Source organism: Octopus sinensis, linkage group LG8 (genome assembly GCF_006345805.1).
Source record: "Octopus sinensis linkage group LG8, ASM634580v1, whole genome shotgun sequence".
Lineage (NCBI taxonomy): Eukaryota > Metazoa > Mollusca > Cephalopoda > Octopoda > Octopodidae > Octopus > Octopus sinensis.
Window position 1 is genome coordinate 67656588 of NC_043004.1, and position 23302 is coordinate 67679889.

General features: G+C 33.1%; 1 long non-coding RNA gene across 1 annotated transcript; it reads right to left on the reverse strand.

The window, feature by feature from the left end:
• Positions 1-311: 311 nt before the first annotated feature.
• LOC118764442 lies at positions 312-22219 on the reverse strand. The gene is made up of 3 exons (XR_005000254.1): positions 22103-22219; positions 17851-17856; positions 312-322 (listed from the first exon to the last, which is right to left on the reverse strand). It is a non-coding gene; the product is annotated as an uncharacterized LOC118764442 (long non-coding RNA).
• Positions 22220-23302: the final 1083 nt, after the last annotated feature.

The window sequence follows — 23302 nt, forward strand, 5'->3', positions numbered from 1 at the left end:
ACACACACACAAAACATATATACACACACACATACACACACACACACATACAGATGCACACATTGGTTAATCGTAAAGCCGGACGTTTTGCTCCTAACACGGTAATGCAAGTCTTCAAATTGCTCAAGTCACTCAGAAAAAAGATTATGACACTATGTATGAAAGTTTTACCTCATCTTCCTTCCTCTCCTGAATTTGTTCTGTCTGGCTATCAATTTTAGATATTACTGGGACACTATTCAAAGATCATTGCGTCACTATTTAGAGGAAAAACAGTTTGTTAAATGTGAATAGATATGAAATGATATTGCACGCTTTTCCGCTTCGAAGCGTCAGGAAATTTACGCTCAAGTGATCGACAATTTACCAGATAACTGGATTTATGTTACCAACAATATAAGGAAAAATTACCTTTATCAAATTTCTCAATTAATATCAAAGAACCATACGTTTCTTTCCTATCTAAAATATGACAGGACCTTCGCAGAAAAACATACACTCAGAATGGGTTTACTCTTTATATCTGAGAATCCGAACCATATTTCATCGTAAATTTTGTTACGAGTGAGAATAGTATAAAGTTATTTAAATCTCGTGTAATTTATAATGAAATTGGTTTCGCTTTAACTGAATAAACAATACATTCTTTACAAATACCAAAGCACATTAGAATCTTACTTTCAGTCTTGCGTTTTTTATGAGACGATAATAAAATGACGGTCCCTCAGGAATCGTAAAACGATTAGTATTAAACTCCAGTAGGGACAGAACACTGCTTATTTAATTTAAACCTGAAACACATTTGATTAAATTTAGAATACTAATCTATGTTTATTATTCAAATATTAGTTTAGACTAATATTTGTAATTTCCCATGAATTTAAAGTATATTTTGAAAATTCTTTGTTTTTTGTTTGTACGTTTTAAGTTTTTTTTTTAAATTCTTGGTCTTTAATATTCCCATATGTTTCCAGCTATTTAGAAATGAAAATTCTATTCTGAATATAAAATTATTCATAAACCAGCTTCAATATAGACACTGCCTTTTCGGTTTTATTTTGAGAATTAAAAAAAAATCAATGTAAAATAGTAAATTTTATAAATATTGAGAGCCTCATATGATTAGGGTTAAGTCTGTTGAATATATCTGGGTTACTGCATCCCTTTCTCTCATCTAGAGAGACGGCTGGTTTGATACTAAGTCAATTTCATATTCTCAAAAATATACGGATGTTTAAATTGAATACAAGATGTATGTGAAACATACAGGTGTGTAAATATATAGGAATTGCTTTGTGTGTTTATATAATTAAGTGTGTGTGTGTGTGTGTGTGCATGTATGCGTGAAGGCGCATGACTCAGTGGTTAGACCGTCGAGCTTACGACCGTGATGTTCTGAGGTAGAATCCGGGACCGGGCAGCGTGTTATATTATTGCGCAAGACACTTTATTTCACGCTGCTCCAGTTCACTCAGCTGTAGAAATGTGTTAAATGTCACTGGTTCCAATATATATATATATATATATATATATATATATATATATATATATATATATGTGTGTGTGTGTGTGTGTGTGTATTATATATATATATATATGTGTGTGTGTGTGTATATATATATATATATATATGTGTGTGTGTGTGTGTGTATATATATATATATATATATATATAAATGAAAGAATGGAGTCGAACGACGATTTTAACACAATTCCTTTACTCTCGACACATGTTTCGAAGGCTGCATATTCCTAATTCCGAAGGAATAAAGGTTGCATTACGCCACCATCTCATCAGGAAAGACAAGGAATTTATATCAGTACCATGAAGAGCAAAAACTTTTAGATGACTGCCCACATGATGTCTACAGTAATAATGAGTGTTTCTTTAAAATATCCCGTTATAAGCAATGACGTCAAAGTTGGTTGGATGGAGAATGTTCTAAAGAGTTCAAGAGTTCAAATTTGGTTGGGGGGAGAAAGGAAAAGATACAGATAATGTGGACCAATCCAGTTTATCTGTACCTGGTCCATATTATCTGTATCTTTTCTTTTTGATAAGGGCAGGAAATTCTGTGGCCTTTGTAATTCCGAACTCTTCTTTATCCTTTTCTCCAAATTCCCTTTGGTAGACACAATTATAGAAAAGTCCTATAAGTGCAAACATTGGCAGAGACATACTTACCTCTCATATGAATAATGATTAGTATAGATAACCGCTTTGATTTTAATAATTTAGTTTCACTTCTACAACACCACCATAGACAATTTGTTTTTTTCTACTACGTTACATGAAGAATTACTACTAAATTTTTGGGGATATGTTTTCCTCTTTTTCTCTGCATCTCCCCACCTCTCTCTCTCTTTCTATCTCTCTCTCTCTATCATACCCACGATCGAACACGCAGACTCAAATCTGTCAGCTCACTACTAAATGTTTTTGACATTTGTCACCCTACACACAAAGTCACGCACACACACAGACACGAATCCAGTTATATACATACACACACACAAGCACTCAAACTCATTAACAATAGAATACACCCACGCATCCCCATACAATACTGCTTGCACTCTATCCCCTTCCTAGAGCTTTCTCCTCCCAACCAAATTTGCACTCTTGAACTCTTTAAAACATTCTCCATCCAACCAAATTTGACGTCATTGCTTATAACGGGATATTTTAAAGAAACACTCATTATTACTGTGGACATCACGTGGGCAGTCATCTAAAAGGTTTTTGCTCTTCATGGTACTGACATAAGTTCCTTGTCTTTCCAGATGAGATGGCGGTATAATGCACCCTTTATTTCTTCGGAATTAGGAATATGCAGCCTTCGAAACATGCGTCGAGAGTAAAGGAATTTTGTTAAAATCGTCGTTCGACTCGATTCTTTCATTTATTCATAGTTAAAAAAAACACACAAATTTACACACGAGAACACGGGATCTCTGCCCTTGGCATATAGCTTCAACCATGTTTTCTGACGTGAATTTGCTACCCAGGTATCGGTTAACCGAATTATCCATACTAGGATAATTCATTCACTTTCTTAAATATATATATATATAATATATATATATATATATATATTATATATATATATATATTATATATATATATATATATATATATATATATATATATATGCATATATATACATACATGTATATATATATATATTGTATATATATATACGTATATATGTATATATATCTATATCTATATATATGTATGTATATATATATATATATATATACATATATATACATGCATACATTTGCTAACCATTCGAATGCTATTTCATATTGGAAAATATCAAATTAAATTTACAAGTCAGAATTGTTAATGGTATGCGCTAATTTAAATATAAGTTCAGTTGCAACGATTGTTCAGTTGCTATGTCATTAATATTCAGTTATGCTAACCATTTGTTCTTTATAGATTCATATTTTTTCTACGTTTCGGTTAAATGAAATTCATTTCATTACATTTTTCTAAGCATTAATTTATCTTTATTTACACTTGTTTCTTATACGTTTTCTTGATGGTGCAGCGAAATGTGAGAAGAATAACCAGGTATTAATATGCTGTCTGACAAAGTTCGATGTTAATTAGTTAAAACAACTTGTGTTTATGTGGAATGTGGAAATATTTGTATTCTGTTTCATTTTCATATCTTCATTATAAGCTGTATAACCTCTACACCATGTCCTGCACTTGTGAATTGAAATCACTAATTTTGTATAGAAAAACTAAATAATATAGAAAATAAAACATAAAACTGTGATCACGTGAACCAGATGTTGCTACACCTCGCTGGTCTCAATGCGCTTTTTCATTGCTTCAGCTTTTAAATGACGCCACCCCGATCTCTGATCAAAGGGAGGCTGGAGCAATATGAAACGGAGTGTTTTGCTCAAGAACATAACTCGCCGCCCAGTCAGAGAATCGAACCCATGATCTAGCGATTGATGGTGCAAAAGGCTAACCACTAGGCCACGCGGTGATGGGCTGTGAAGTGTCACATAGATTTGGTTTAACGTGTGCTACCTTGGAAATGAGTATTCTATCACAGAGTTATATTGTTGAAAGTCTCATCAGGAAAATTTGTTAAAGGGAAATTGCGTAGAAACCCGTCTAAATATCACTTCTCTCTTTGGTTAGTATAGCTAATATTTCTCGTCATATGGTGTTTAACAACAATATCTGGTATTATGGAGAAATACCAGTCTCTTTTACATTGTTACAAGTATTTTGAATAAAGCTCATGTATGAGGACAATTACCTCCCTTCCCTATTCATTAGTCAACGGTAACACAAGAAGGGTTTTCCAACCGCTCTCTCTTCTCTCCCCACGTGACCGGTGTTCGGGCAAGCCTAACCTTTCTTTCTTGGTTCGGCTGCAGTCCGTGCAACATCTATATTCCTCCCTGTGCTTGTGAAATCTTGTATCCCTGCCCTAAGGCTTTACTTCCACACACGCCAGCATAATGTAATTCTTCCTTAGTCGAAAGACAACTGTTGTTATGTTCTGTTATTTGTATTTGAGTAACCTTCTCTGTTTTGTCCGTCTTAGTTTTCGTATACATTCGCTGATTTATTCCAAGGAATCTCATACTCTTAGCTTAAGTTTTCTTTGGGCTGGACAGATTGGAGCAATCTCGAGTTCAACAAGCCGAAATTGCAAAGATAATCTGGAACTCGACTGATGAAAGAAAACTCCGAATGACCCGTCTTTGTTTTCTTTGTATCGTCTATCAGGATGTTTTGTTTTCCCTATTTTGTATCACCTAACTGTCTTGATGGTTTGAATTCTCGTCCCATTTTGTATTTTTTATATAATATATATACATTGAACAAGTTTAGACTATATCAATTATAGATTAATTTAAAGACTTTTTTGCAGTTTATAATGAACATATCTTATAGTCGCTACGCCTTGCTGAGTTATAAAAAAGAGAGTGATACAGCAATATGTAATAATTGCATCGATGACGGTTTTAATGAATATTGTACTGGCATAATAAGAGGTGTTAATTGGAATTAAGTGCAAGGTGCGTGAAAAACAGTGAGCGTAATGCATCCTGTTGGTGGGATAGATAGATAGATAGAAAGATAGATAGATAAATAGGCAGACAGACAGATAGACAGACAGACAGACATACAGATATATATATATATATATATATAGATAGATAGATAGATAGATAGATAGATAGATAGATAGATAGATAGATAGATAGATAGATAGATAGATGGATAGATAGATAGATAGATAGATAGATAGATAGAGAGAGAGAGAGAGAGAGAGAGAGAGAGAGAGAGAGAGAGAGAGAGATGGGTAGGTAGGTAGTTAGATAGATAGATTAGCTTTGTAGGCTGGTTAGAAGCACATTGACTGTATAGCTTATGGTGAGAATATTATCGTCTCAACTAAATATGTCTGCCGAGAAGCATTCTGAAAATATTGATGATTAATATCCTTAGACATTTATTACTTTTCGTGTGTATATCAACAAACCAAAACGTTCCTTTACACGCTCTTGATATCATATACTACACTGTACGTCATGTCAAACCGTATAACATACTTCAGGTGAAATGCTGCTGAGGCAAGTATGTCTTCGAAATAGTTGGGCATTCTCCAAGGTAACGTGTACTGTATTATCGTCCTTATTTTCTGCGTGTGGTATATTTGATATCACTTTCGCAAACACATGCAAATCATAGACGTATCAGCGAACAAAATGGATTACTTGCGTTTGCTGTCTTCATATTTAAGGAATTCTTTTATTTTTTAAAAATATTTTTTCATGTTTCAGTCATTTGACAGCAACCACGGTAGAGCAGTACCTTAAAGAAAGTGACCCCAGGATTAATTCTATGTATGCTTAATACTTATCCTATCGGTCTTTATGACGAACCGCTAGTTTGCCCAAACATAAACGCACCAGCATTAGTTGTCAAGTGATGGGGGTGTGCAAAGACATATATATACACGACAGGTTTATTTCAGTTTCCGTCTACCCAATCCTCTCACAATGCTTTGTACGCCCTCGAAGCTATTGTAGAATACACTTGCCCAAGATGCAACTCAGTGCGACTGAACCCAGAACCATATGGTTGTGAAGTAAGCTTCTTACTTTACACCCAAGCCTGCGTCTATATATAAGTATTCAGGGAAAATTTATGGTGATTTAAAATGATTGCTTAAGTATGGTAGCTTCAAAATTGCGGACTAATTACTCAAGCAGTTTTTAAATATGAATAAGACAGTCAACGGTGAAACTTGGAAAATATTTCTCAAAATTTCCCTTTTAATATATATAATGTATACTCAACTGAAATGCGTTGTCATCGTTTAGTTAAAATATGATATGTTTTGCGTGGTTGTATATTAAAGAAACACGCATTGTCGTATGTGTGCTTGTATGGCGACATATATTATGTATGTATTTCTGTACATTCATAGACACGCGCAACAACACCCACACATACCGCACAGTTCTCCCCACCCTGTCTCAAACACACATATAATGTTTATACATATACATACACACACACACACACACACACACATATATATATATATATATATATTTAGTTATATATATTTATGTATATATATATGCATATATATATATATATATATAATATATATATATATATATATATAATATATATATATATATACACACGCAAACTTACGTACACAGCGTAATATACGTAAATGACGTAAGAACAATAATAATCTTTTGAAAATATATTTCTTTAAACAAAACATTAAGCAGAAAACCATTCCCTTGTAATTTGCATTAAATACATAAACAACACGGGATTGTATGCTGTCGTTCTTAATGTACAGTTGTCAGAGCATCTACATTAAATGTGGGATGCATTGATTGAAAAATTACTCAGTCATTAGTATTCAATTATGGTTAAGTATATTAATGCATTTAATTTTACTTCGCTTTTATTTATATCATTGAATTTTCTTGATGTTGCTTGAAAGATAATTATTATGCATTAAGACAATTTCCAATAATAAATATTATTAAAACACAAAAATATAGTTATTTTATGAACAGATTTGGCTTTAAGGAAATTATGTTTCTGACTTTGAAGGAATAAAAACAATAAAGAAGAGAATAAAAGCAAATTTTACTATTGACTTGGTAGTGTTACATATATGGAAACTATATGTAGTTGCATGCATGTTTGGACGAATGCCATATTATATGAAATGCTGCAAATTAAGAAAATATAAATTAATAGAAATGCGCACAGGCGTCGATGTGTTGGGAAAAAATTCTTTTCGCAACGATATACCGATGCGAGATTTGAACCTTCAAGTAAAGAATTGGATTAATCATTTGTGCTTTATTGCTAGGTTTCGATGAAGAACTAGCCGGTACTATTGGAAACCGGTAAGCTTTTTGGTTTTAATATTATATTCCGAGAGTTGTAACGTAACGTGTCCAGCAAAGATATCAAAGTAGAGGAGATTCTAGAAGGAAAACCTGGCCGCAGCGGATGGCGCGTAGATATGGAGGTTGGAAATAGCAAGGAGGTATTATGGGATATATTTTCTATACTTAATGAATGTATATTCTCGTAATTCATTCTAGTTTTATCGCTTATAAATGAACAAAACCGTGGCGAAATTGTCGTCAGCCATGGATCTTATACTAAGTACCTTTAACAGTGTAAATTCAACAAGTAATCTTCCAATATGACAAATGCTTTTGTGAGAAATATTCTTGTAAAACACCTTATGACAAGATGTGTTATGTCCACTAATGAAGAATGGAAGAAATAAGTAAACGGGTTTCTATACAGTTTCCCTTTAACACAACTCACCGACATGTCTTTAATCAAAGCAACTCAGACAACACACCTATATTCCAAGGCGGACCCGTTAATATAAAACGCCAAACCAATTATTAGGAACTTGAAGATCCACCACCTCCACAGAATAGATGTCAGTATAATTTCAATAGGCAAGACTGAGATGTGACCGAGCACGGACGTGGGACAATGCACAAACAAACAATATATTAATATGTTGCACATACGCGGATGTGCTAAAATGGTCTTTGCTTTAAGGGTGTCAAGAAAGGTCTGGGTAGAGGCCTAAACTTCCGAGTGCTTTCACAAGACTTAGAAAAGCTGGGGTGCAGCTACATTAAATGATTGAATCTGAGAGAGAAATTTGGTGAGTAAAATGATAATTAACTGGTCCTCCCGTGTATTCATTTACCAGACGACATCAAACTTTCAGATAGCTGGACGCCATACAACATGTATTCAAATGAACTAGTAGCCTTTTTATTTTTCTTCACCCTGTCCATATGTCAAAGGAATAGGTCGAGGGCTTTTCACACCCATAAATTCTTAAGTAATATGAGGGACTACGCCAACTTGTTACTCAGTCAACACACGCGTGCGCGCGACACACAAGTATATATTGGTGTCTGTGTGTTTGTGTGTTTGTGTGTGTTTTTATGTGTGTGTAATATATTATATATATATATATATATATATATATATATATATATATATATATATATTATATGTATATGTATATTTATATGCGTGGTTTTTGTGTTAGTGTGTGTATTTGTGTGTATCTGTTGGTGGTTGGGTGTATGTGTGTTGTGTGTATTTCCTCATAGTGCAGCAGACCGATTTCGAAGTAAATGCTTGTATTGCACCTGAATGCAGCAATTCACACACGACATTGACCTGTTAGAAATGCAGGCTCAGTTTTGTCGTGGAGCAGTAACACTCTAAAAGACATAGTCTGACGAAAAAAAAAAACTACTAAAATGAAGGCCTTTATGAAATATAAAGGGTGCCTTTATGAAATATGGCAGCAGAGAAGCCAAAGCCACTCAAAATCATGAAGATGAGCGAAACATACCCTGCAAACGTCGAAAAAGAAGAATATTGAAAATATATTGTTACAAGCGGAATGTAAAAGAATGATGCGTAGATCCGATTATATGTTTTAAAAACAGATTAAATTATAACATAGTCATGTTTTCACTAAGTTTAAAAGAAAGACACACACACATATATATATATATATATATATACATGAATATATATATATATACAAACACATACACACATACGTAGATGCATACATACAAACATTCATATATATATATATATATAATATATATATATATATATATATATATATATATTATATATATATATATATATATATGTATATATATACGTATCTGTATACATACTCAAGTGTCTACAGGATATACATACACATGTATTTATCTCCAGAATACGATTGATTAACTGACTTCTTCGTTACATTTTGACGTCCTTCCATTAAATAATTTTATATGAGCTATTATTTACTTATTGAAATTTTTTATGATAACAGTACATCTATTAAAATAACACTTCATCAAATAGTTCAAATATAAGAAATTGAATATCTCCACCAATAAGAAAATGTTCGCAGCAATTTGTCGAAATATTATTTGCTTTTTGTTGTCGTTTTTCAATTGTAATAATTTAATTTTTTTTTTCATTAATATACACGTCATCATCCAAACAAATTCCAGTTCTATGTTGCCTTAGTTTGGTTTGTTCTGACAATAATAACAAAACAAGTAAATATTTTTACGTAAAAAAAATACGTGTTTTAAAAAATCTATACGAGTATAGATGTTTTGTTACTATGTGTTAGTAATAACACCATTTTTCAATCGATATTCATATTATTCAGTCTCAAAGACACACCAGCATAATAGCGCACACATATATAAACGCAGGCATGGTTATGTCGGTAAAAAGCTTGCTTTCCATGAGTGTGATCTTAGGTTCACTCCTAAAGCCGCCCGGCTAATGTTGATTGTGTTTATTTTTTAGAGGATAACTCAAGAACTCTGTTGCAAAAACGTACGACGGTGTATGAGCGCGTATCTTTATACTTGTGTTTGTCACTCAACACTTAATATCCACTGATTGTTGCTTTGTGTCGATGTAACGTATTGGTTCCGCAACTGAAATAATATACTGTGCATCAAAATGAGTCAATGTCTTCATATAAATTCTTTCAGCTGATGCCTAGTGTTGCCGCAATACAATGAATGAAAATATACGTATATATATATTATATATATATATATATATATATATATATATATATATATAGATGTATATATATACGTATATATATATATACACGTATATATATATGTATATGTATATATATATACATATATATACGTATATATATATCCATACATATATACATACATATATACCTATATATATATATATATATATATATATATATAAAAATAAGAAATAAGTGGAAATTTTACCGGTGAGTGTGTTAAATAATAAGGCACAAAAAGAAAATGACTCTCCCCAGACACAACGAATATGCTTCAACACACGAACTCATATAAAGAGTCTTGCAAACCAAATCCAAAATCGAAATATATATATATATATATATATACACACACACAGAAAGAGGCATGTACGTGTGTGTGCGTACATTTGTGTGTGTGCGTGTGTGTATGTGTGTGTGTGTACGTGCGTGCGTGTGTGTGCACGTAAAATAGAGTGAGAGCGTTTGAAAGCGGGAAGAGTATATAATGAAATTCAGGACTTCGATATTTTGTTCTGTTTTCCCAAATAATATATTTGAAGTCCCTAAAAAATGTAGTTCTTTTTACAATTATTTGCATACCCTGTTTATCACGTGTAATAGACAGGACATATTTCCTTGGGGACGATATCTCATACATACATTAACAAATGTTTTCACCCCCAGTGTAACTTCTGATTAATGACATGAATTGCTTTTATTAATCAAGTATTTAAACCAAAATTTCCGAATCAAACATGTCTGTTGAGGACAAACATATGAAAATTCTTTTGACAGCGAGGGGTTAGGCGCCTTATTTTCTGTTATATATTGTATTCATCAGTTAAATATAGAAATACTTTTCTATGGGTGAATTATGTTATTCCATGTCAGAATTGAATATAATGAATCTTATTTACATTCTACAACGCTCTTGTAATTACGTCATTTGCAGACATATGGATTACTTAATTACTTGATTAAGTCCAAACTAATAAATACATCTATGCATAACATAAATTCATAGGTATACACATAGCTATATTTCACATTATAGCATAATGCATTGTATTGTATTACATTGTGTATTACATTATAGATTTGGTCACTGTATATCGAAAGATTATTTATATAACCCCGACAAATGTAATTTATTTGCCTGTGCCATACAGACAGAAATTATATATTGTCGGCACAAATCAGACAAACGGCACTGTTGTCCACAAACGTGATATTTAATTCGCAAATGCAGACAAGTGAAACTTGAGTTCTGATTGTATATTTATATGTTGACTGTCTTCTTGAAAACAGACTGAGTAATGTCTACACATATATAGAATTATGAGCGACTTCACAGAGTGATGATTCTGAATACTATCTGCGTCAATGTTATCAGTCGATGCAGGACTTTTCGTTGGCTGAGAATGACAGACAAATTTCTTCTGCATGGTGCCTTTTTGTAAACGAAGTATTTGAATAGAAAATATAGAAAACGACAGAATATGTCGTAGTAGGATTCTTCTTTTCCATAAACTATCATGAAGAACCAGTTGAAGATTATAATGACAAATACGAGGAGAATTCAGTGTTCAATTCATGAGAACTAATCAGGGGTGTGTGTTGTCTTTTATGCTGTTGAAATTTCCCAAAATTATAGATTTTAGTTTTGACACGATATCAAATAAGGGTTTATTGGAATTTTAACACATAATTAAGTGTTAGTTTAATTTAAATTAAATACCAAATCCCTCATTAATTCATTATACATTTCTTCTAAGCAATAACAACACATTTTGCAAAACAACATTGCACATATGCATATATGTTACATTTTATTCAATATCTTAATTGCACATTACATATATATAAGAGGAAAGATCATAATATATTAATTAACTTAATGAAAACATATTTAGGTGTAATGAATTCGCGACTTTTTCTCCTCTGACCTTTTTCTGGGATTCATTGTAAATTTTGAATTCGAGTTATGATGAAATATGTCTATTGCCAGTATGTCAATTTGAAATCTGCAAATAATATTCTAGCAGTAGATGACTCAGAACAAAATTCCCTCCTCTTTGAAACTTACATATTTTAAAATCATTATATACATACATACATACATACATACATACAAACATACATACTGCATATTTGTGTACGTTTGAGTTTGTTTGAATGTGTGTATGTGTGTGTCTGTATGTACGTGCTAGCTATGACTTTTAAAAATACTGCGTTTGGACTCAGGTTAGGGAGACCAGGTTTTTGAATAGAGTGGAACCGCACGTTAGCCACAATTGTTCCCAGGTCTACTCTGACTCCGTACAGTAGCACCGTTCAGGGTTCCAGCTGGAATTTATTTAGCATATTACGGCTCCCCTACACATGCGGGTGAAGACTGGCTCGGTAGGACTCTGCGGAATACTATTTCATAATTCAGTCGATGGGAAGACGGTTGAAGTAATTATTTGTTGAATGTAGAGGGCAATTTTGAATCAGGATTAGACAATTTGGTCATGCATTGCATCCATTTCCATATCTAATTGACTTGAATTGTTCTCTTTGGAGTGGAGAGAGTCGCGGATGGAGTGAGCAAGTTACTCGGTGCATTATTCATTTTCACTGCGCAAGATCACTTAAAGATGACAACATATGTATGTATATCATTATCGGTATGCATACATTGTATGTTCTTATTTCTTTACTGCCCACAAAGGGCTACACACTCAGGGGACAAACAAGAGCAGACAAACGGATTAAGTGGATAATATCGACCCAGTGCTTAACTGGTACTTATTTAATGGACCCGGAAAGGACGAAAGTCAAAGTCGACCTCGGCGGAATTTGAACTCAGAACGTAGCGGCAGACGAAATACCTATTTCTATTTCTTTACTACCCACAAGGGGGCTAAACACAGAGAGGACAAACAAGGACAGACAAAGGATTAAATTGATTATATCGACTCCAGTGCGTAACTGGTACTTATTTAATCGACATTGAAATGATGAAAGGCAAAGCCGACCTCGGCGAAATTTGAACTCAGAACGTAACGGCAGACGGAACAGAGCTATGCATTTCGCCCGGCGTTCTAACGTTCCTGCCAGCTCGCCGCTTTTATACATGCATACATTGTATGTTGTGTCGGACGAACATATATCTGTATGCATATCAATGTCGGGCCCTTGTGGATTGAGTGACTGAGGTATCGGGCAACAATCTATGGGGAGAAATGTTCATTATAATCGAGACACCAGTTTTCAGGATGGGAACGTGTATCCATTCATTAGTAAGGAACACGGTGTGTCTGAAATATGATGTAATACTTGAGCAAAAAATAATTGTGGATTTTTTTTTTTTTTTCTGTTCATGTTATTTTAATTTTGGAATATATGCGTTTTTCTGCATTATGACCTTTACAACTTTTTCCTTGCACCGAATCCACTCCGAACGTTATTTATTTTGCTGTTAAAGCTATGCTACCCGTAGGTCTCCAATGCTTATCTCTCACTAAAGTTATGTATTGTACATTTTTATTCGACATTTTTACTATCGTGGTAACGATTTTCCTTAGTAGTTGTCAAATTCAAAGGAAAAAAAGAAAACAATTTTAAGCTTTTACTTCAAAACTTGTTCAGATCAAACAGAAAAAAAAGAAAAAAGTTTAGCTCGACAAGAGAAAACAATATAATAGAATAGAGATAAAGCAGAACAGACTATGCAGTAATGTAACATATTTAGTTTCATGTAAATAAAGCTAAATGTGAGTATAAAGGTTACTGATTTCAACTCAGGTGATCTATCGACTGAAATAATATAAGAGTTCATAATTGAGAATGTAATTCTCTCTCAAATACGATATTTAAGCATAAGATGTGATTAGATTTCTTTCACATGTCAAACATGTGCTGTGGTAGATAGCATACAATGCTGTCAATGGTTGCAACGTAATATATTGCGATTACAACATTCGATGAAAAAGCGTTGTAACACGTTTCAAAGTGAACTTGATTGAAGATTTTTTTAAATTTATTTTTAATGATATTATGACTATATATGAACAAATATTCAAAAATGTGATGTAGTTATACATCTTCGTTCTCTAATTGTGTTTAGTCTGAGATTACTTGTCGACTTTTTTCCATGTGTGAGTCTCAAAATATCTAGTGTTATTGAAAACTAAACTCAGGCGTATAGAATTTGCTTATTCGTCAATGCATGTAAGATCCGTATTCTGCTTAATGTTCTGCATAGCAACAATAATAATTTAATTGTATACATCAATTCTATTTGTAGATTCTGATCGACATAAATAACCATCATAGAACTTGAAAAAAGTTCAAACTCTCGGAGCTGTATGTGGATGCAGGAAACGATACTCCACGCATTATTACGTAATCAAAACATTGTTACATACAGATATTTTTTGCCCTTTTCAACCCTAGCCAAGCTCATGGGCCCGGTTTTCCAGTTCTTGTGGCGTATGTGCCCCCCCCCTCCAGCTGGACGGGACGCCAGTCCATCGCAGATATACAGACTTGTCGAACAGTAAATCTCAAGCAGAGTCGAAGTCGTTTGCTTTTATATATTATGTGCTCTAAGTGAAGCTGGACAATCTCTACGTAGTCGCCCCTTCAATAACGACATCATAGCACTCCTACAGGCAGTGAGTCGTGCCCTATAATAAAGAAGGAAGGGCATCAATTAGCAACAAAGCAGCAGGGCATGGCAAAATACTTCCTAGCAATATCACTGCGAGAGCATATCCCAGATAAGGTATTTCGAGAATAGAGTAAATTATATGGGACACTAGGGGAATGCAAAAAACAGTAGTTCCGTCGCTAGGTTGAACATGCACGCAGCAATAGATGCATTCATACAGTAATCGAGTGATATTCAGAAGACAATAAAAATCCACCCGAAAGGCCTCCACGTCGATTTGGGCCAGAATAGAAAAGAAGTTTACAATCGAGCGGGAAAATGGAAACCCATACTGACAGATAGATAACGACGGCGGGTAGTATAGTGATAGAAGTACTACAGGTGAGAAACTTGTGTGCGTGTGCTCGTGTGTGTGTGCGTGCGTGTGAGAGCCTGGTACTTACTCTGTCGGTATCTTTTGCTGCACTGCTACGTTATGGGGGAATAAGCACATCAGCGGGGACAAAGATAGACACTAACACACACATATAAATACATATATGTGTATATATAAATATATATATGTGTGTGTGTGTGTGTGTATGTATATATATATATATATATATATATATTATATATATATATATATATGTATATATGTATATATGTATATATATTTATATATATACATATATTTATATATACATATATATATATATATGTATGTATGTATGTATGTATGTATGTATGTATGTATGTATGTATGTATGTATGTATGCATGTATGTGTACACCCATTCTAACACATATGTTCATCCATAGATGTATATGCAGAACGGTACCACTGTTTACACAGATATGATCATTTTAATTATCTACTAATCACAGTCGAAAATTCCGATGCTATTCTTCCTGTAACAGCAACTGATATGACTAGTGCGCACAAAATTGTTACAAGCTATTCATACTAAAATAAATACGATAGATATTACTCTAGGGTATGTCTAGTGTTGAACGATGATGATACGTCAAGAGCAGAAGATATTTGTTTTGCTATCTGATTCATTGCTATGTAACACCAGTTAATTATATTCTATTGTAAATTCCAGTCTTACTGCTCAATTGTCAAGATATTGAAATTATCGAATTTCAACAAAATGCACAAACTGACTGGTGTTAACATATCGGATGATCTTATGATAAATAATAATATAACCTGAGATAGAATGTATGAGATTCTATTAAATGATATACCGTAGCATACAATCGCTCTCCTCTGTTCCTGAAGTTCAGACCCGGTTTACCAGAAGCTGATGCGGCCCGTGAGATTATAGGAACAACTAGATAAGGTTGTCTGTGATTTTATAAACTCCAGAAACTAATAGGATCAACAGTATAACTTGGACCGTTTTAAACTGAAGGAAGTCATACTTTACATGATCTATTAGGTGCAGTATCGAAGAGGAAGCACGGATTATAAGCGCATTATGAACTAATAAGGATAATAGCCACTAAGATCGGCGTGTTAATAAGCTATAGAACGTGATAGATTCCACAAAACCGTGAAAGCCTGCGTGAGTTGAGCCCGTGCATGCGCATCAAGGGTGACGTATTTTCCATCCAAAAGATTTTGTCCACAGGGTCTTAATTTTGATAAGTAACAATAAAATCGTATACTTTTGAACATACCGCCATAATAAAACCGTGTCCCTCCAGTCATATGTGTATCAAGGACTAAGACTGAATTCAGAAAACATAACAGGTTGGTATTTAAAAGATATTTCATTCTTATTATCCAGGAAAGTGAATGGCCGTTCCATCAGGCTTTCAAAATTTAATCATTATATTACGGATGATGAAAACGCTATGATACGAGCGCGAACAACAAACACCCGTACATTCAAACACGCAAACACAAGCGCACACACACGGGCTCACACGCAGACAAACACATAAAAAATTCATTTTTAAAATAAATTTTGTATATATATATATATATATATATATATATATATATATATATATATATACATATAATGTAAGGAATTATAGTTCCATATGAGTTGATGTAACAAAATCAATATATAACAACTGTACATTTGTAAGTGGAAACATTACTTACCGGTTAAAAACCTTTTAGAGAGTGATTTGTTGGAAATATATATACTTAAATACACTTCAAAATGCACTCACTTACAATTATAGGCACAGAGACATACAGGAAGTTATCCCTACACATCCATATACAGAAATATATTTTATTCCTTATTAATACGTTTTATATAAACTTGATACTTGTGTATATGTTGCTATGTATATACTGGATTTCTTGCTGAATTTATGCAAGCAAAAATGCTTATGTATACATACATTATATATATATATATATATATATATATATATACACATATTATATATGACAGATATATATACATATAAACTTACGCTCAAACTCATATAGCGAGTGCACACGCACATAGATTTCATTGTAAATGTTTGTGTATACGCGCAAAATATATATCCATATATGCATATGTATAATATATAAATATATATATATATAATATATATATATATATATATATATATATATATATATATATATGCGTATATATACATACGTATATATATATACACAAACGTATATATACATATAATTTACACACAAGCACGCACATATATATGAATGTATGTATATATATTTATATGAATATACATAATTACGTACATATATATATATACATACATAAATGATACATATATATTATATGTGTATGTATGTATGTATGCATGCATGCGTTTGTGCATGTATGTGTGTGCTTTTATGTATGTGTGTTTGTATGTGTGTGAGTTTGTGCTTTTGTGTGTTTGTATGCAAATTGAATACTATGTATACATGCTTCACGTGTGCTTTAAAAGCAAGCAGTTGATATCAATTTCTCCATGTTTTAAAACGCTGTCTGACTTCTCGCTTAATGAGAGAGCGGCATGTGAGGCAAAATGTGAAATAATCTATACTGAACTAAATCTAAATGGAGAAACGTAAGATCAACTTTGTGTGATATCTCTAAATCACATATGCCTTGAGGGAATATTTCGTTTTTCCATTCAAGAGCATAACTAGCTTTCAAGAAAAGATTAAAAAATAATGATCAAGCAGAGAACTCAAATTATTGCATTGAGCCAAACGTTTCACACAGTGAAATAAATAAACTGTTAGTACTGAAGGGAATTTTAATACTATAAAATTCTGGAAAAAATCTTCTTTGAAATTTCTCGTTCTCCATCGTATCTTGAAACTTCGTTCACATCATTCGCTGATGCGAAATATTTCTCCTATTCTATATAGAACGCGCTGCGAACACATCTTCTCTCTCCCCCCTCTCTCTCTCTCACTCACTCTCTCTATCTCACTCACTCTCTCTCCGCCCAGTAAAAGCGAATTGATGTTTCTTTTCTTCGGTCCCATGGCCCCTGTTTCACGTGACACAAATGCTATTCTTCAAGCTTATTCAGAAACTCCTAGTCGGCTTTAGACTTTTAGGAATGATATTTCTCAGAGAAAAAGATCATATCGTATATGCAATTCTCATCAAACAGCATTGATTGCTCACCAAATGGAACATTATTTCTCTTAGTGTCTGTTGCTTTTAGTATTTACCAACCCATATATAAAGTTAGTACTGTATGCATGTTAATATGTGTATGTATATACATAAACATATGCATGTGTATATAGACACACAATCACTGATCTTTTAAAGTTGCATACTCACACACACACACACACACACACACACACACACACATATATTATGCAGATACACGTATATGTATGTATGAGTGTATATATATATATGATCGATCGCTATCCCCTCCACATTCTGTATTTTCTCTCCTTGTTTCTTTCTGTGGTCCTTTCTGTGGCAGAGCGTAGGTTCGAAACGTTAAAGATTGTTTTATTACCGAGCGTTAAACAAATACATCTGTTTGTTGTCTAAACCACCTGTATTGTTCTTTTTTTTTTGTGAACTCTCCCTGTATATATATATATATATATATATAACGGGAAGCTTTATGAAAATAAACAAAAGACGAAGGCAGGTGGAATATAAACAAACAATTGTATTAGTATGGCACTCAGGAATATAAATAAAACAAGTCTTTTACGTTTCGAGGCTACGCTCTGCAAAAGAAAGATACACAGAAAAGAAACACGGAGAGAAACAAGGAGAGAAAAAAATGCGTGCAGAAACTAGCGAATCAACATGGCGATCTGATTCCGGCCAACTCACTTTGATATTTATCATTGTTTGATTTCACTTTTTCAATATCAGCGACAGTGGACGCTGGAAAAAGTATAAGTATTTGTGGTGGAAATCTAATTCTCGGCGACAACTATGATTGTCACACGCTGACGAGAGGTCAATACCTCGAAACTCGAGTCCGTGTGTATCATAAGTTGAAGACGGGAAGGATGACTTCCCTTTGCAAATACTGACAGGACACAGATAGTGTGTCTATGGCCAGCTGGAGGAGTGTGTCCTCCTGGGGCTAAAAACTACAGTAGCATCCACCCTTAGGGGTTAGCCATATTGAAATGGCAAAAATACGTCACGATGTGTTACCGCTACTATAACTCACTTTGATATTTATCATTGTTATATATATATATATATATATATATATATATATATATATATATAATATATATATATATATATATATATACGTGTCTATGTATGTATGTACAGATATATATATATACATTTATAAACATACGTACATTACATACATGCATACATATGCATATATGTAGTCAAAAATTATCCACATTTTTGCCATAAAATATATATTTTTTATTGCCACACTGCATTCTATGCAGGCACGCTTATAGTTGGTACGATTGTGGAAAGATGATCGAATTTTGAGCCTGTTCGCGGCATTTTGCTTTGTAGCATTACAGTGAAAGCATACCCGTTCCATTCGCAATGTGAGCCAAAAAGGCACAAAGAGCAGTGGCCAGATTTCTGTCATCGGAAGGTGTGTCAGGTGCTGAAATTCATCGAAGGCTTTTAGCTCAATACGGAGTCAGAGCACTACCATGTAGAAGTGTGTAGAGTGCATCGAGGTTTAAAAGTGGCCAGACAAGCGTGACGTACGAATAAGGGGCAGGACACCCAAAAACCTCCGTCACTGACGAGAAGATTTAGCAAGCTCAAGAGATGGGAATCGGCTCTCCATCCCTATCTCTCGGATCACTATTCTTTCACCTTTATCGGGACACACTGCTAGTGGAGTGGCCATGCTTACACTTTAAACCCAGGAAGACAAATGACACGACAAGGCTCAAACTTAGATCACGTGACCATGATAGTACCACTGTAAGCACGCATGCGCTGAAGGCAGTGTGACAGTAATAAAGATAAGCTATGGCGAGAGTGCGGAGAATTTTTGACTGGCATATATATATACATATATATATTCATTTATTGAAATACATACATGGCTACGTATAAGCACATATTTATCCATTCGTATGTATAAAAGTACATATAGGGTAATGTATGTACACACACACATACACATATATATACACATACATATATTTATATATATATATATGCATATATGCATACATATGCATATATGCACATATGCATATATATATATATATACAAACACACACGCACACACACACACACATATACACAAACACACACACACACACACACACACACACACACACACACACATATATATATATATATATATATACGAGGAAGCAATACCAACATAAAAACATACACAAACGTACATACATTTCGTTTGAAACGTCCATTTACAATGAAATGAAAACAAATTTTAATGAATTATGAATTTAATTAAACTTAATATCGCCTCCAATGAATTATATATAATCTTTACATGTTTATTGGTCTAGATTAATAAGTGAATTATCTATGTTTTGAGAAAATAAATAATGTTGAACGTAATGATGTAAAAAATTGAGTTATGCCAATATCATACACGTTACGAAAATCATCCAAATAGAAAAAATATGAAATAAGTAATTGAATTTTTAATGTAATATCTATATTGAGGCGGAATCTCGTCTAAAATCTTGAGAAATTATGAATACACAGAAGTGATATCTTCATTTTTATCAATATACTAAATATTTTTCTGTATATAATACGTTATGTGTTTTATTTATTTAAGTTGCTTAACAGGAAATATTGTGTGCTTATATATGTTTGTTTTATTTTGTTTTTGTTAAATTAGTAACGATATTGCATCGAAATAATTTTTTTAAAATTTGCCTTTTCTATGTGACACAAACTCACACAAACATTTATATGTATATATGTATGTATATATATGTATATATATGTTTCTATATAAATATATATATATATATATATATATATATATATATATATATATATACACGCACACAAATACATGTGTGTCTACATATGTATATGTATATACATATAAATATATATATATATATATATATATATATATATATATATATAATAGAAATATTAAAATTACTAAGTCTCTCTAGAAGAGATTACGGCAGCGTTACTGGAAATTAATTGTTATTGCCATATTAATATGGCAGTCTTATAGATATAAGTTACCGTTTACACTGACACATATATCAGTGTAAGATAGGAAGCGTATGAAGTGTGAAATACCTTATGGTTCTTAATTTAATGATATCAAGTATCATGATGGGAAGTAACGGTTAGAAATCAGTATTAAGAAATAGAGATCGATGGTTACAATGTAGCGTGGTAGCTAGCTATTAGTAAGACTAATTAAATTGAATTAAAGATTCAAAGTATACTTTATAGTCAATAAAGCATGAATAGTATTATAATTTTTGTAGGTATTCAGGGAGTCCATTGTCTCAAGTTAGTAATAGCGTCTTGGACAGAAGTTTGTCTTTTGCTTTTATTTTCGACAAATTCATAAGGTATTTCACACTTCATACGCTTCCTATCTTACACTGATATATGTGTCAGTGTAAACGGTAACTTTCAAAAATAGCCCCACTCGCAATACATTAAATGCAAGTCCTTGTTTTAGTTTCAGTAATGCTAACCTGGAACCTCGAGATAAATCAGCTACGTTTCCATATTAAAACACGGCAATATTATATTGGGTTGTCCGAAAGTTCGTGCCGATTTATAGTAGCTTACCTTTTGACTTATTTTAGAACACGGTTGAGTCCATAAAATAGGATTTGACTACACCTCCATTTAAAGCACAGTTTAAGCTATCTTTTCGTGGAAGAAGGTTTATGTTCTTATGACCTGTGTTAATTCCGTCACCCTTTCAAATGGAAGATAAGAAAGTACATTTTCGGCACTTGATGCTTTGAGAACCAGACAAAAATTGCTGCAGCTCGGCTGGGATGTGTTATCCTATCCTCCATATTCACCAGATATTGCTCCTTCGGATTTCCACTTATTCAGGTCTCTGCAGAATAGTCTTAATGGTAAAAATTTTAATTCTTTGGATGACATAAACAGATACCTTGATGAATTCTTTGCCATGAAACCACCAAAATTCTGGGAAGAGGATATTTTCAAGTTAAAGAAAAGATAGAGACGCATTGTGCAACACAATGGTTCATATGTGGTTGATTAAAAATGCAATGACAAGTATTTATTGACCTTTTTCTGTCCTTTAAAAATCGGCACGAACTTTCCGAACAACCTAATACTAAAGGTGAAATAACATTTGGTTTTGAAGTACTAGGTAAAACTTCTCTGTAAATGGGAATTAGAAATATCTATAATTATAGATTCATTTCTTTGTGAATAACCTGGACGTCAGTACCAACATCCAAAATATCCACATTTGAAATGGAATTCAAATATTTACAAAGTTTGGAGATATGTGCATTGATAGACATAAACGAGAGTTTAGACTCAAATTTTGAGCCGCAACCTATATTTTGATAGACAAAACGTAGGTAAAAATATGTAAAAGATAAGAGATATATAATGCATAAAATAATCTCAGAATAATAGATTTTATATATATGAAGGAAAGAATGAATTAATGAATCAATGAATGAATGAACCACGACATACAAATGCCAGAAACTAAAAACATCCACAATTACAATAAACTATAGGTAAGGTGAGACTTTGAATCTCAATTATACTGAACACGCAGGTGGAGAAGAATAATAACAGACGATGTGGATGGTAGGGTATGTATTCTCATAAAATTATATTTACGATAAGGGAATTCGATTAAAACGTCTCGTTACGTAGAAAGATGGATTTATTACCCAATTATAAGATACAGATTTCCCCCATTGTAATAACAACAATCGAGAACAAGAGCAGAATTAGTGCGGGAGAGTGGGCTTTGGCGTCGCAAAATGGTGTGTAGCTGCATACCACATCTCATATGAAATATAGAATGAGGGTGGTGTTACATAGCGAATATTTAGACGGAAATGTCTGTGTGTCAGTGTGGACAATCGAATTGGTTTACTT